The sequence below is a fragment of the Raphanus sativus genome, chromosome 1, assembly GCF_000801105.2.
Source record: "Raphanus sativus cultivar WK10039 chromosome 1, ASM80110v3, whole genome shotgun sequence".
NCBI classification, from domain to species: Eukaryota; Viridiplantae; Streptophyta; class Magnoliopsida; order Brassicales; family Brassicaceae; genus Raphanus; species Raphanus sativus.
In genome coordinates this window covers 21,134,775-21,148,682 of record NC_079511.1, presented here as the reverse complement: position 1 = coordinate 21,148,682, position 13,908 = coordinate 21,134,775, and the positions used below count along the sequence as shown (strand labels likewise).

Genomic DNA, 13,908 nt, shown 5'->3' with positions numbered 1-13,908 from the left:
CTGGACAGAATGGTGCTAAAAGAATTTCCAAAAACTTTTTATTATTATTATATAGTATATAAAATATTTGAAAACGTTGAAAACCGAATCCCCTGACCGCCATCCCGGGACAGAACCGGGACGGAACCGCGCTCTGATACCAAAAATTGTGACACCCGTCACTTTCTAACTAAATGGCCACGTGTCAACCGACACCTCAACAAATAACAATGTGACACCAGTCTCCACTAAATAGTGAACGGCGGGCCACCAACCATAACACATAATACAAAAGGCCATATACCTAACTATACTCTCAGCCCAAGCCCAAAATAAAATCCGAAGGAAAAGTCCAGTAGCACCGAGTCCGTCCAAATATCACATTGATGCTTGTCTCACCTGAAATGGGGGAAGAAAGAGGGGTGAGCGATAGGGGAATCGCTCAGTGAGGTATGGGATGCTACCCCGAAGTCCGTGGACCCGGTCATAACACTCTGAATAAAGATAATTTAAATCTAATACGTACAAGCACGGCACCTAAAGTACCCAAGTAACAAACAATGGTCCTACGCGAGGTGCGCACTCGCTGCCCACTAACAGGCCAAAAATGTAACAACCACTCGAGATAGTGCTCGTACACCGCCCTCAGACGATTCATCGACACCTCCAGAATACGGTCCAGCCGGTCGACTGAACTGGCCGTACCCTCCACACAACATGACATACAGGAACACCTTCCTGTAGCCGTCTACAAACAATTCTAACTAAGTAAAGCATACAAGAATTTCATTAAGTGAAGCAATCAATGTTGAACCATCTAACAACCTATTTCCGGTTTAAGCAAAGAACCTAAATAACTAATCAAGCAATGACAGACTCGATTTCACGCAGACAGAACATATTAAAAATAAATTATAATTATTCAAGGTCCTAAGCCGCATACGAGAAGTTCGGGAATAGCCCTCACCTTAGAAAATGTAGAGAAGTGGTATCTATGAACTCCAGATGCTCAAATAGACTCCAAATCTGAAATCAGGGCGAAATTTCGGGTCAGAACGCCCTTCGAACGGGTGAAAACGGGTCTGGTTGGTGTTAAAAAAGAGCGTTTTACTGTAGTGCGATTTTGGCGATTGGTTTGGCGATTCTGAAACAACGTGTTCTCGATGTCAGATCTGGCTCTTCCGCCGGATCGATCAAGCTCTCCGGAGGTTGATAAGGGTGAAATGGAGGATCGGATGTTTAAGGAAACTCGGGATGAAGTGATTGTGGTAGGGAAGACGAAGGAAACTCGGGATGAAGTGATTGTGGTAGGGAAGATGAAGGAAGTTCGGGATGAAGAGATTGGTTCGAAATCAGACTGGGTTGCAGCGGCGATGGATAAGAAGGTCTTGAAGAAGTATGATGTTGAGGTTTCTACAAAGGATGGTGTCCATAAGGTTGAGATTCCTGATGCGATTCTGGATAACTCGACCCCTTTGTGGGAAGACTTTGTGGTTGGAAAGTTTCTGGATCTAGCTCCTCATGTAGCAAAGGTTCATATGGTGTTAAACAAGATATGGCGTTATGGTGATCCGTCAGTTAAAGTCGAGGTCTTTGAAGTGAATGCTACTACCATGAGGTTTAAGGTCTCAAGTTCAAAGGCTAGAGAGAAGATTCTTAGGCGTGGGATGTGGAATATAGTGGGGGTTCCTATGATTGTTTCTAAATGGTCACCAACAGTTGAGGATGAGAAGCAAGAAGAGGAAGCCATACCTATGTGGGTTCATCTTGAGAAGGTGCCGTTACATATGTACTCGTGGGAAGGATTAAGTTTTGTAACAAGTCCTGTTGGTCATCCAGTGAAGCTTCATCCAGAGACCATCGCTTGTTCAAACTTTGATGAAGCTAAGGTGTTTGTTAAGGTTGATGTCACTAAGACACTTCCCAAAGAGATCACTTTTTCGAAAAATGACAAAGAGTTCACAGTTAAGTACTACTATCCTTGGTTGCCGGCGAGATGTTCGTACTGTGATAAATGGGGGCATGGTGAAGTTGTGTGTGCTAAGAAAATTAAGGAGATGAAAAACAAAAATGGTAGTGTAGTGAAAGTGAAGAGTTCAATCAAAAAAAGGACTCCAGAGGTGATTAGAAATGAGAGTAACATTCAGGAGTTGTGTGATGAGGCTGCTATGGCGAATGGTGAAGTGATAAAAGAAGCTACTATTAATTTGGAGATGAGACTAGCTGATAGTCAAGAAGGTGGCAATGAATGGGCTTTGGTTTCTCCTGCGAAATCAGGTAGAGTATATTCACCTCCTGTTGAGCAGTCTGAAAACATTATTATCTCGGCGTCTAAATACTCGGTTCTTAATGTCGAAGAGGACAAAGAGGAAGGGGAAATAGTTGTTGGTGAGGAAGAGTTGGAGGTAGAGCATGATCAGATAGAGGTTTATGCAACAGATCTCCTAGAGGATGGCATAATTGATCAACAGGAAAGGGAGAAGGTCAAGTCAGGAATTAAAAAAGGCAGAGGTAGAGGTCGGAAGGCTAAGTCTCAAGCTGTTAACGCAGTGAAGAGTATCAGGTCTTCTTGCCGGAATAATTAATTATGTCGAGCTTTTTCTGGAATGTGCGCGGATTCAACAAACCTTTGAAGCATTCCATAGTGAAAGAGTGGGTTAGAGGCAATGAGTTGAAGTTTGGATGTATCTTGGAGACAAGAGTCAAAGAAAACAAAGCGGTGAGAATTCTGAATTCAGTCTTTAGTGGTTGGTCTCATATGACAAATTATGAAGATAGTCAAGGGGGAAGGATCTGGTTTGTTTGGAAGGATGAGGTTAGTATAACTCCGGTATATAAATCAGACCAACTGATCACTTGTGCTGTTGAGCTGAAGGATAGGGAGGTTTTCTTTTACACTGGAGTTTATGCTAGTAATAACGCTGAGGAGAGGAAGATTTTATGGGAGGATCTCTGTCATCATAATGATTCAGGTCTGTTTCAAAATAAACCTTGGATCATTATGGGTGACTTTAATGAAATTTTGGAAGTTGAAGAGAGTTCTGGTTTCTTGGAGTCGGGGAGGCCGCCTTGTGGTATGAGAGACTTTCAGAGGATGGTGCTTCGTTGTAATCTGTCTGATTTGAGTTATCAAGGGCCGCTCTTCACTTGGTGTAATAAAAGAGAAGATGGGGTGATCTGTAAGAAATTAGACAGGGTTCTTGTTAATGAAGCAGTTTTTCAGAGTTTTCCAAATGCTTATTCAGTGTTTGAGGCTGGTGGGTGCTCAGATCATATGCGCTGTAAGATTCAAATGCTTCCGCCTAGTGAAAAGTTAAGAAGGCCTTTTAAGTATGTAAATGTGATTGGGAGTTTGCCATGTTTTATTCCAAAGATCAAGGAGTATTGGGATTCTACTCAGGAGCTTTTTCACTCAACTTCTGCAATGTTCAGGTTTTCTAGGAAGCTTAAAAATCTGAAGCCTCTTATTCGAGAGATAGGGAAAGATAAGCTGGGTAATCTTACGAAGCGGGCTAAGGAAGCTCATGGCATTCTGTGTGAAAAGCAGCAGCAAACTTTGTCAAATCCTAATGATGATAATATAAAAGAGGAAGTGGATGCTTATGAGAAGTGGTTCTATGTTGCTAGTTTGGAGGAGCATTCTCTCAAACAAAGGGCTAAACTTCATTGGCTAGACAAAGGTGATTTGAATAATAAAACTTTTCACAATGCCATTCGATCTAGACAAGCTCAGAATGCCATTCGTGAAGTGAGATGTATGGATGGTAGAATTGTGACTAGCCAGTCCGAAGTGAAAGAAGAAGCTGTGCGGTTCTTTTCTGAGCTGCTTAATCTTAAGCCTGATACTTATGTTGGTACTACAACGGAGGAGTTGAGGGATCTTCTGGATTTTCGTTGCACGGAGGAAGATTGTTACAGGTTGGAAGCTGAAGTTTCGCTGGAGGAAATCCGTAAAGTTCTATTTGAAATGCCTTCGAATAAGTCCCCTGGTCCAGATGGGTTTCCCTGTGAATTTTATAAGACTGCTTGGCCGGTGGTAGCTCATGACTTTCTGATGGCGGTTCAATCTGTATTTAAATTTGGTTTTCTTCCTAAAGGGGTAAATTCAACTATTCTTGCGTTGGTACCTAAGAAGACGGATTCATTGGATATGAAGGACTATAGACCCATAGCATGTTGCAATGTTCTGTATAAAGTAGTTTCGAAGATTCTTGCAAACAGGCTCAAGACTTTGCTTCCTCGGTTGGTTACTGAAAACCAGTCGGCTTTTATCAGTGGTAGGCTTCTGATGGAAAATGTTCTTTTAGCTTCGGAGCTTGTTAAGGACTACCATAAGGAAGTTGTTCCTCCTCGTTGTGTGATGAAGATTGATGTATCAAAGGCATTTGACTCTGTTCAGTGGTCCTTTGTTCTTCAAAGCCTTGAGGCAATTGGTGTTCCTAGGAAATTCATTCATTGGGTTAAGCTTTGTATAACTACTCCGTCGTTTTCAGTTCAGGTTAATGGTGAGCTTGGGGGCTATTTTCAAAGTTCAAGAGGGCTGAGACAAGGGTGTTCTCTTTCTCCCTATCTTTTTGTGTTGTGCATGAATGTACTCTCTCACATGATTGATAAGGCTGTTCGTGATCAGAAGTTCAAGTTTCATCCTCGGTGCAAATCTTTGTCTCTCACTCATCTTTGTTTTGCTGATGACTTGATGATTTTTGCTGAAGGCTCTAAGGAGTCAATAGAGGGGGCTCTTTCTGTGTTTGATGAGTTTACAAAGTGGTCGGGATTGAGTATTAGCATTGAAAAATCTACCCTTTATATGGCGGGAGTTTCTGAAGCAGAGAAGAGTAGAATCTTGATGAACTTTCCGTTTTCTGTTGGTTCTCTTCCAGTGAAGTATTTAGGCCTTCCCCTCTTGACTAAAGGAATGAAACGTCAACATTATCTGCCTCTATTGGAGAAAATTAGAAACAGGATTGGTACATGGACTTGTCGTTTCCTTTCTTATGCAGGAAGGCTGCAGTTGATCAAGGCGGTCCTCTTGAGTATTGTTAACTTTTGGGCTTCTGTTTTCAGGTTGCCAAGTCAATGTATGAAAGAGATTGAGAGATTGTGTGCTTCCTTTCTTTGGTCTGGTCCGGTTCTCAAATCCACTGGTGCCAAAGTTGCTTGGCAAGATGTATGTAAGCAACTTAATGAAGGTGGTTTGGGAGTTCGGGTGCTTAAGGAAGTGAACCTGGTTTATGGGTTAAAAATCATATGGAGGCTTTTATCGGGTGATTCGCTTTGGGGGCGTTGGATTAAAACTTATCTACTGAAGAGTAAGAGTTTTTGGGAAGTTAAAGAGCAAACTCAAGTTGGCTCTTGGATGTGGAAGAAGCTTTTGAAGTTAAGAGAGATTGCTAAGAGTTTCTTAAAATGTGAGATAGGGAATGGTAGACATGTCTCCTTTTGGTTCGATAACTGGTCAGACCTTGGTCCGTTGATTGATCTTCTAGGTGATAGAGGTATTACTGATTTGGGGATTAAGAGAACAGCTACAGTGGAGGACGCCTGTTTGAGTATCAGAAGAAGGAAAAGACATCGGGTGGAGATTCTTAATTCCGTTGAAGAAGTTTTGGCTAAGGTCAAAGAGAAATTGAATGAAAATGTAGAGGATGGGTTTCTTTGGATGAGAAGATCTGGATTCAAGAAAACTTTCTTGACTCAAGAGACGTGGTTAATGATCAGGAAGAATTATGGAAGGTGTGATTGGGTTAAAGCTGTCTGGTTCCCAAAGGCCACTCCGAAATTTGCGTTTATGACTTGGCTGGCTATGCTTAATAGGCTCTCTACCATGGACAGAATTTCTGTATGGGATAGTAGTGTTGACTCCACTTGTGTGCTCTGTAATATGGCAACTGAGTCAAGAAACCATTTGTTCTTTAGCTGCTCCTACTCTTCTCAAATTTGGGAATATATAGCGGCTGGTCTTCTGCAAAGATCTTACTCTAATGACTGGGCTGTCATGGTGTCTTTGCTGTGTGGTGATGATAAAGGTAGGCATTGGTCTTTTTGCATTAGATATGCTTTCCAAGCAACTCTCTATGCTATTTGGCGTGAAAGGAATAAGATTAAGCATGGAGAGAAAGCTACTCCTGTTCGTATTTTGCAGAAGTTGGTTGATAAGAGCATAAGGAATAAGCTTAGTCTGGTAGCAAAGAATAGCGGGAAGGGCATGGGGGGAGTTCTTACTTTCTGGTTCAGCACAAGAGATTAGGAGCTTTTGGAGCTTTTGGGGTTGTCGGAGTGTTTGAAGTTGTTTTTAAAAATTGGTTGGGAGCTGTGGAAGGTTTGTCAAAAGATTTATCCCCTAGCTATAAGGTTCTTACTCTTTTTCCCTATTAGAGTTTTGTCCCATTTGGGTTTTCTCTAATATGGGTTTTAATGAGGAGAACTTTATAGCATTTCCAAATTTGACTTGTTTCACATGGTCAATTTGAGGGGGATGGGGGTTCTTGGAATAGGGATTTTTTGAAGTTGGTTTTCGTGTTGTTAGGTTCCTTCTCCTTTTGGTTTTTTTGCTTGTTGCACAAGTATTCATGTTTCATTGATTGTAAAAAGGCTTTTTGATGAATAAAATTTAACATTCATACAAAAAAAAAAAAAGAAAACGGGTCTGGTCAAAGTCTACGGAAAAGTCAACCCGCTGGTCAAAGGTCAACCCGGTCAAACCTTGACCAGAAATCAATTTGAGATAACCGGCCGGTTTGTCTAACCTAAATCGATTTCAATTGGACCGCCCGGTTTAACCTTAACCGAAATTAAATTAATTAATTAATTAAATCGACCGGTTTACCCTAACCGAAATCTAATTAATTTTAACCAACCGGTTTACCCTAACCGATTCGCAATTAATTTAAACCAGTCAAACCAACCGGTTGACCGAGTCACCGAGTTGACTCACCGAGTCGACTCGGCCGAGTGGCCGAGTCACCGGCGAGTCACCGGCGCCAGTCACCGGCGGTGATGGCGGAGGCTTACCGGCGGTAACGGCGGTCCGGCAGCGGAGAAGCGGTGTTCCGGCGGCGGCGACGGTGGCGAACTACGGCGGAGCAGCGGTGGTCCGGCGGCGGCGACGGTGGCGAACTACGGCGGAGCAGCGGTGGTCCGGCGGTGGCGGAGGCGATTTCCGGCGAAACTTTGGAGGGCGCGTACGGCTTCGTCCTAGCTCCGATTGCGGCGATTCTGGTGGCTACGGATTCGTCTCGACGAGAGGAACGCGATGGTGGCTTTGCATGCACCAGATTCGCAACGGTTAAAAAGATATGGGCGATTTACCAAAACGGCCGAAACAAAGCTTAAAAGCATGGTGGTCTCCGGCGGTTTCTTGCTGTTGTGAACGGTGAGGACGAGCTCGACTTGGTCTTGGCGTGCAGTGGTCGATGGCGAGCTCCGTTGATGATCAACACTCTCTTGTGGCTTCACTTCAAAGGTTTCTCATTCTCTCTTTCTTGAACTCTCTCTCTCTCTCAACTTCTCATTTTCTTTTTCTTTGTTTGCAGGTGGAGAAAACAATGTTGCAAAGACTAAGAGATGGCTATTTATAGACAAATTTTGGGTCTCATGTAAATGCACGGCCGTTAGCATGCTAACAAATACTGAAACCAAAATTCGGGTCGTTACATGTATATTCCCCCATCCTTGCTCAAAGTCAATTATCTTACGCTCCATGACGACTGAGAACTATCTCAAAACACCTTGACGATTATCGGTTCAAGATTCAAACAAGTTATGAAACCTCTAGAAAAACTGATGAGTGAATGAAAAACTGATGGGTCAATCCTTTATATATAAAATAGAATATGTGAAAAAAGGAAAGTTGTGTTTCAGAAAAATAAAAAAAGAAAAGAAAAAGGAAAGCCAGCTTACCTAAATCTAATTATTAGATATGAATATGTAACTAATCCTTGTTTCTATAGATAACATGTAATCTTAATTAATTTTATTTATTATATAAATGTTTAAATATGTATTATTTGTATCCCCAAATTTTTAGTTAGAACTTTAATCAAATTATACATAAAAATCTTATAATATTATTTATAAAATAATTGAAGATTTATAAATATTATTATTTTTTACTTACATATATTTAAATATAAACTTCATAATTTAAAGAAAAAAATATTATTTAGTATAGAGTTTTAATATGAAAATAACATTTTTATTTTTTTGAATATTTATTATTAAATGTATTATTAATTTTAAAATCAATGTTATTATTTATTCAGTCAAACAAATAAAATAAACATCAAATTAAAATAATAGGAACGCTCACATTAGTAAGTATAAGATAAATTAATAAGATATAACAAATATAACATTATCATGGTTTTGTAAATCAAATACATTTTAATATTTCATGTGCACGTGATATAATCCTATGTGTATATTATACTTATCCATATACACAAGTTTACCTATATAAATTTAGATTATAAGGATTATATAATGTGAGAATCCCAAGATAATAATGATTAACTAGATTTTTTCCCCGCATGTCCATGCAGGTAATTTTCATTTTATAAATATATAATGTTTGATATTATCGCAAATGTTTTAAGTATATAATTCATTTTAGTATTATATATTGTGTAACTTTATAATTTTATTGGTAAGACATTATTAATGTATAATATCTTTTATACATTTAAATAGTGAATGATATTTTATTTATTTAACTAAATAAAAATAACTTTTTAAAATATATTAATTTATCATTATTTTCAAATTTAATTTAAAATATAGACTATAGTTATTAAATTTATATAAATAGCCTTGGATTTTATATTTTGTTTTATAATATTATATTTTTAAATTAATTAATAATAATATATTATTTTAATTAAGAAATTAATAAATGCATGCATCTAAAAAATATTTAAAACTTTTAGTTAGATTTTGTTAGATTTTTTCTCAATAGATTTTGTTATAATTAAATTTAATTAAAATTAAAATTAACTTGATTTATTATTAAAATACTCATATTTATTAATATTTTATAAAATTATTATATAATTAGTAGATAATGTAAACAGTCATATATATGTAATTGATGAAATGAACATATTATGATTTTTTGTTGTAGATAAAAAATGTAGTTCTTTTAATAGAGAATATAATATGTGGCTCATAACATGAGAAAAAAAATATTTCTGAAACAAAATTATGTCGGCAGTTATATATCAAATTACTTATATAAGTATTACATAATTATTCATTAAGGCACATATATTTTAACCACTTTAACTTTTAACATGAGAGGTAGAATGTAAAAAATAACTTCGAAATAACCATGAGAACTAGAATGTAAAAAATATTATTACAACTTTACTTACATATATTCAATATATGCTCAAAAGTATTAATTTAAATAAATATAAATAACAATTATTGAAATTATTCTAATTTATTAAAGAACTTCAAATTGAGAAATAAAAAGTGCTATTAGTTTTCCCAGATGCTACGACTAATTTTATCTTGGAAAAATTGCCAAAACGGAACAAAAATTCAGCATGGTTGTCCCTATAGTATAAAACCATCATTTAGTTGTTTCTTTATAATTTTTTTTCATAATCCCAAAACTAACCATTGATTAATCTAATTAAACACAGTAAACTGATAGAATTTAAAATAATAATAATTAAAAACGTTTAAAAGGGGAAAATAAAAATAAAAACTTTTAATTTTTTAAATAAAAATAAACTTTGTAAAACTTAATAAAAATAAAAATAAAAATAATTTAATTTTTTTTTAATAAAAAACGTTAAATCAACCTAATAAAAAAACAGTTTACAAAGTTATATTTTTTATAAAAAGTTTAAAATGTATGTAAACTTTTTAATTTTATCAAAATTTTTAATAAAAATTAAAAAATATTAAATTGTATTTCTATAAAGTTTGTTTAAACTTTTTATAAAAAACTTTTTGTAACGTTTTATTTTTATTTTTATAAAGTTTACAAATTTTATAAAGTTTATTTAGAATTTTATTAAACACATTAAACTAAAAGAATTTTAAAAAATTTAATTATAAACGTTTTAAAAAGGGAAAATAAAATAAAACTTTTAAATTATATTAATAAAAATAAACTTTGTAAAACTAAAAATAATTTACAAATTTTATTAAAAACATTTTACAAATTTTTATTTTTATAAAACGTTTAAAACGTATTTAATAAAACTTTAATTAAATAAAAAATTTAAACTTTATAAAAATAAAAATAAAACTTTACAATTTTTTTAATAAAAACTTTAAACTAACTTTATTAAAAAACATTTTACAAAGTTTTATTTTTATAAAAATTTTAAAATGTTTGTAACCTTTTTAATTTTATCGAACTTTTTAATAAAAATAAGTTTTTAATAAAAATAAAATTTGTAACTTTATAAAATAAAAATAAAACTTTACAAAAAATTGCACCTAAATTCAAAACACCACATGTTGTATAGATATGTATCATATAGAACAAGAATTTATGAAAAAAAATAAAAGAAAAACTATGGAAAAACCATAGATTAATGAAGAAGACAAGGGAAAATCATTTTTTAAAAAAATTTTGACAAGTAAAATCGAAAATAACACGTTTTAAGAAGTTAGAATATTTTTAGGAGATTTTTAGAATATTTCCTTAACTGAAACTTTCATTAATTTTCGCAAAAATCAGGTAATCTTATCCGTATAAGGCGCCTTCTAAAAGTTTAGAAGATTGACAAAAATCTAGAACACGCTTTCTACTTTTAGTAGACGTAAGAGTACATTTTTTTTTGTCGAACGTAAGAGTACATTTTAGAAAACACATTCCGCAAAATTTAGAATACTTAATAAAAGTAGAATATGCATTCGGACGAAAAGTAGATAGCTTTAGGATTAGTAGAATGCGCATTCCACTTATTTAGAAATTTAGTAAATAGTAGAATGTACGTTCTAAAAATAGTAGATGAATATGTTTAGTTTAGAAATCGTTTTCTACTATACCATTTTCCGTAGAAGGCACATTCTACCTTTATTAGAACGTATTTTCAAATTTTTATTTATCAACTTTTTGAAACAAAAAAATACCAGCTTGTGCATATAGGTGTTTTATTAATTGTTTGTATTTTTAATATTTTTTTGATTCACAAAACTATTTATTTCATTAGTTTTCAGAAATACAAATGGTAAAAAGGAGAAAAATTGGACAAAAAAAGATTTATACCAAAGGGACAACACCCTTGTTTTTTTGTTCTCTATTGGCAATTTTTCCTTTTATCTTTTACAACAAATAAAATATTTTACATATATAAAATCACATCTATCATTCTATAAAATATTAAATAAAATTGTAACGCCCCGACCGTCCACGGCTAATGGGCCATCCACGCTTGTTCGTTCCAACGGTCGGTGTGTAAATTTTTCAAAAGGTTTGAAATCATTGTGTACCGACCCTGCAGTCACCATATGATATTTTCCCGTGTTTTGGTCTCACTTACACGCTATCGTGAATCAATTTCTGATAGGTCACCCATCATTCCACCACTTCAGCTCAAACACTCTTAACTCTGGAGTTCTAAACGGATTATTGTCGAAAAAAGTAAGCGTACTTTGGTGATGTAGGTAGTCAAATCAATTCTTTTAAGCCTTTCCATATATCAAAACTCGGGATGTTACAATTCACCATCTCTCAAAGAATGCAACGTCCTCGGCATGACAGGTCTCAAGACGCCTCTCGGATCAGAACCGAGATGGTTAACCTGGCTTTGATACCACATGTAATACCCCGACCGGCTAATGCGCCATCCACGCCCGCTTTCTCGGCCCGTAGGCCCTATCATGTTCCAACGGTCGGTGCATAAATTTTTTAAAAGGCACAAAATTATTATTTACTGACCTGCAGTCACTATATGACATTTCTCCGTGCTTTGACCTCACTTGCACGCTATCGCGAATCACTTCCCGATAGGTCACCCATCATTCCACTACTCCAGCTCAAGCACGCTTAACTCTGAAGTTTTAAAAAGATGTGTGCCGGAAAAGATAAGTGCACTTTGGTGACATATGTAGCTAAATCAATTCTCTTAAGACTTTCTATATATCACAATTCAGATGTAAAAAAAATATCACAATAATATCCTCTATAAATCAAATTTTGGAGTTTTGTTTAGGTAAGTGATATCTTGCATATTTGCATTGTTTTAACCATTCATTCATAAGCATTTGCATCATATAGATTAGGATTTAGACATGTTTAGGTTGCATTTGGCATACATATGTTTCTATCAGGTATTGGAACACCACATGGAGTTCTTGGAGACATTTGGAAGCATTATGATCAAAAAGGGGGTGAAATATGAGCATGGATGGAGGCCTTAGAGAAATCTTCTGTTGCTAAGATTTAGTGGAGACACAGGAAATTGAGTTAGCTTTCTAATGGAAGTGGTTTCAAGTCATTTGGAGATGTAATGGAGAAGTTACGATCAATTTACTAGAGGCATATCCATCCTGGTCGAGAACCGCAGAGTGACCTTCCGGAGCGACCCCCCAAGGTCTCCCAACCAGAGCGACCAACCAGAGCGACCCACCTAAGTAGCTCGCGTTTTCATCGCCCGGAGACACAAAAATGGAGGCTGGAGCGACCTCTCAGAGCGACCCCCCAAGGTCGCTCCAGCCCCTTTTGCTACACGATTTTATGATTTTTCAAGGACCTTTTTGCAATTTCTTATGCACGTTTTTACTCTGAAAAACCTAATGTTTAAGGAGGTGGTAGCCACCTTTTGGCAGATTATCTTTTATCTATGGAATACACAAAACTCTCTCAAGAAAGTTCTCTTTTGATTTGATTGTTCTTGTGTTCTTGTGATTTTCTTTTCTAGTTCTCTATATGATTCATCTGAAATCCACCATGGGTTTAAGAGGAATCATGGAGATTAGTGAGTAATCACCTTTTGGATTCATGGGTTAAGGTGATTAAGGGTGATTAGGTTAGTTCTAGGATGTTTTAGGTGTAGATCATACTTGTTCCTTGCTAGTAGAGTGATCTTAATGCATCATTTGAGTAGGCCACTCAAAGGGTGATCTCTAGGCATTTCCCACCCAAAAGGTGTTTGATGAAATGCCTGAGTCAACTCTCCTAGGCTTTTAGTGTACTTTGCCAAAGAGATTTGTTGTTAAAGATGCTAAGATAGCTAATAGACTTGTTAGTAATGATTGCTTGCATGTTATTCAACCAAAGACATTTGATGTTTGAGACATGTTAGCAAATGAGCATTCATCTAGACATAGAGCTTGCTTAGAATTGTGTCTAGGCTTAAGGTTAATAGTTTGATTGATTCATTTGTCATCCTTAGTTCGAAACCTGATCACCCAAGGTCTGAAATCCCTATACCCATGAGTTCTCCTTTCCAATAGCTTAAAAGTATCATTTTTATTGCTTTGCATTAGCTTTAATCATTAGTTTAGAAATCATCAAATCACTGGCTGCACTTAGATTAGGCAAATACTTGCATTCTCTCTGCATTTGAATCCCTCAAAACTGGTTTGACAACTTACTATCACTATACTATCATTTGACCTAGGAGCCTCAAAACTCCTAACATCAAATTGGCGCCGTTGCCAAATTCTGAGTTTGATTTGATCATTGAGATTTAGTCATTTGCTTGAGACTAAGTCATTTTTATTTTTGTAAGTTACTGATTCTCTTCTTCACCTCTTTGTGATTTTCAGGTGTATGAACTTGAGGAGCAAGGGTACATCAAACCTTGTTCCAAGAGCCGCAGATATCAGAGCTTTAGAGAGAGAGTGTGCTAGAAAAAGAAGAGAAGAAGAGCAACGAGCTCAACTGCAGCCACTGGAAGCTGCAATGGAAGAACAACAAAATCCTCTGAACCCCAATGGGGTAAACAATGTTCCACAAGGGCCCCA

The 13,908-nt window shown here is 36.0% G+C and overlaps 1 long non-coding RNA gene across 1 annotated transcript; it reads right to left on the bottom strand.

Annotated features, from left to right (window-relative positions):
* Nucleotides 1–35: 35 nt before the first annotated feature.
* Nucleotides 36–7,638, bottom strand: LOC130495932 (uncharacterized). Its single transcript, XR_008934957.1, has 3 exons — nucleotides 6,991–7,638; nucleotides 947–1,005; nucleotides 36–378 (listed from the first exon to the last, which is right to left on the bottom strand). It is a non-coding gene; the product is annotated as an uncharacterized LOC130495932 (long non-coding RNA).
* Between the last annotated feature and the right edge of the window lie 6,270 nt (nucleotides 7,639–13,908).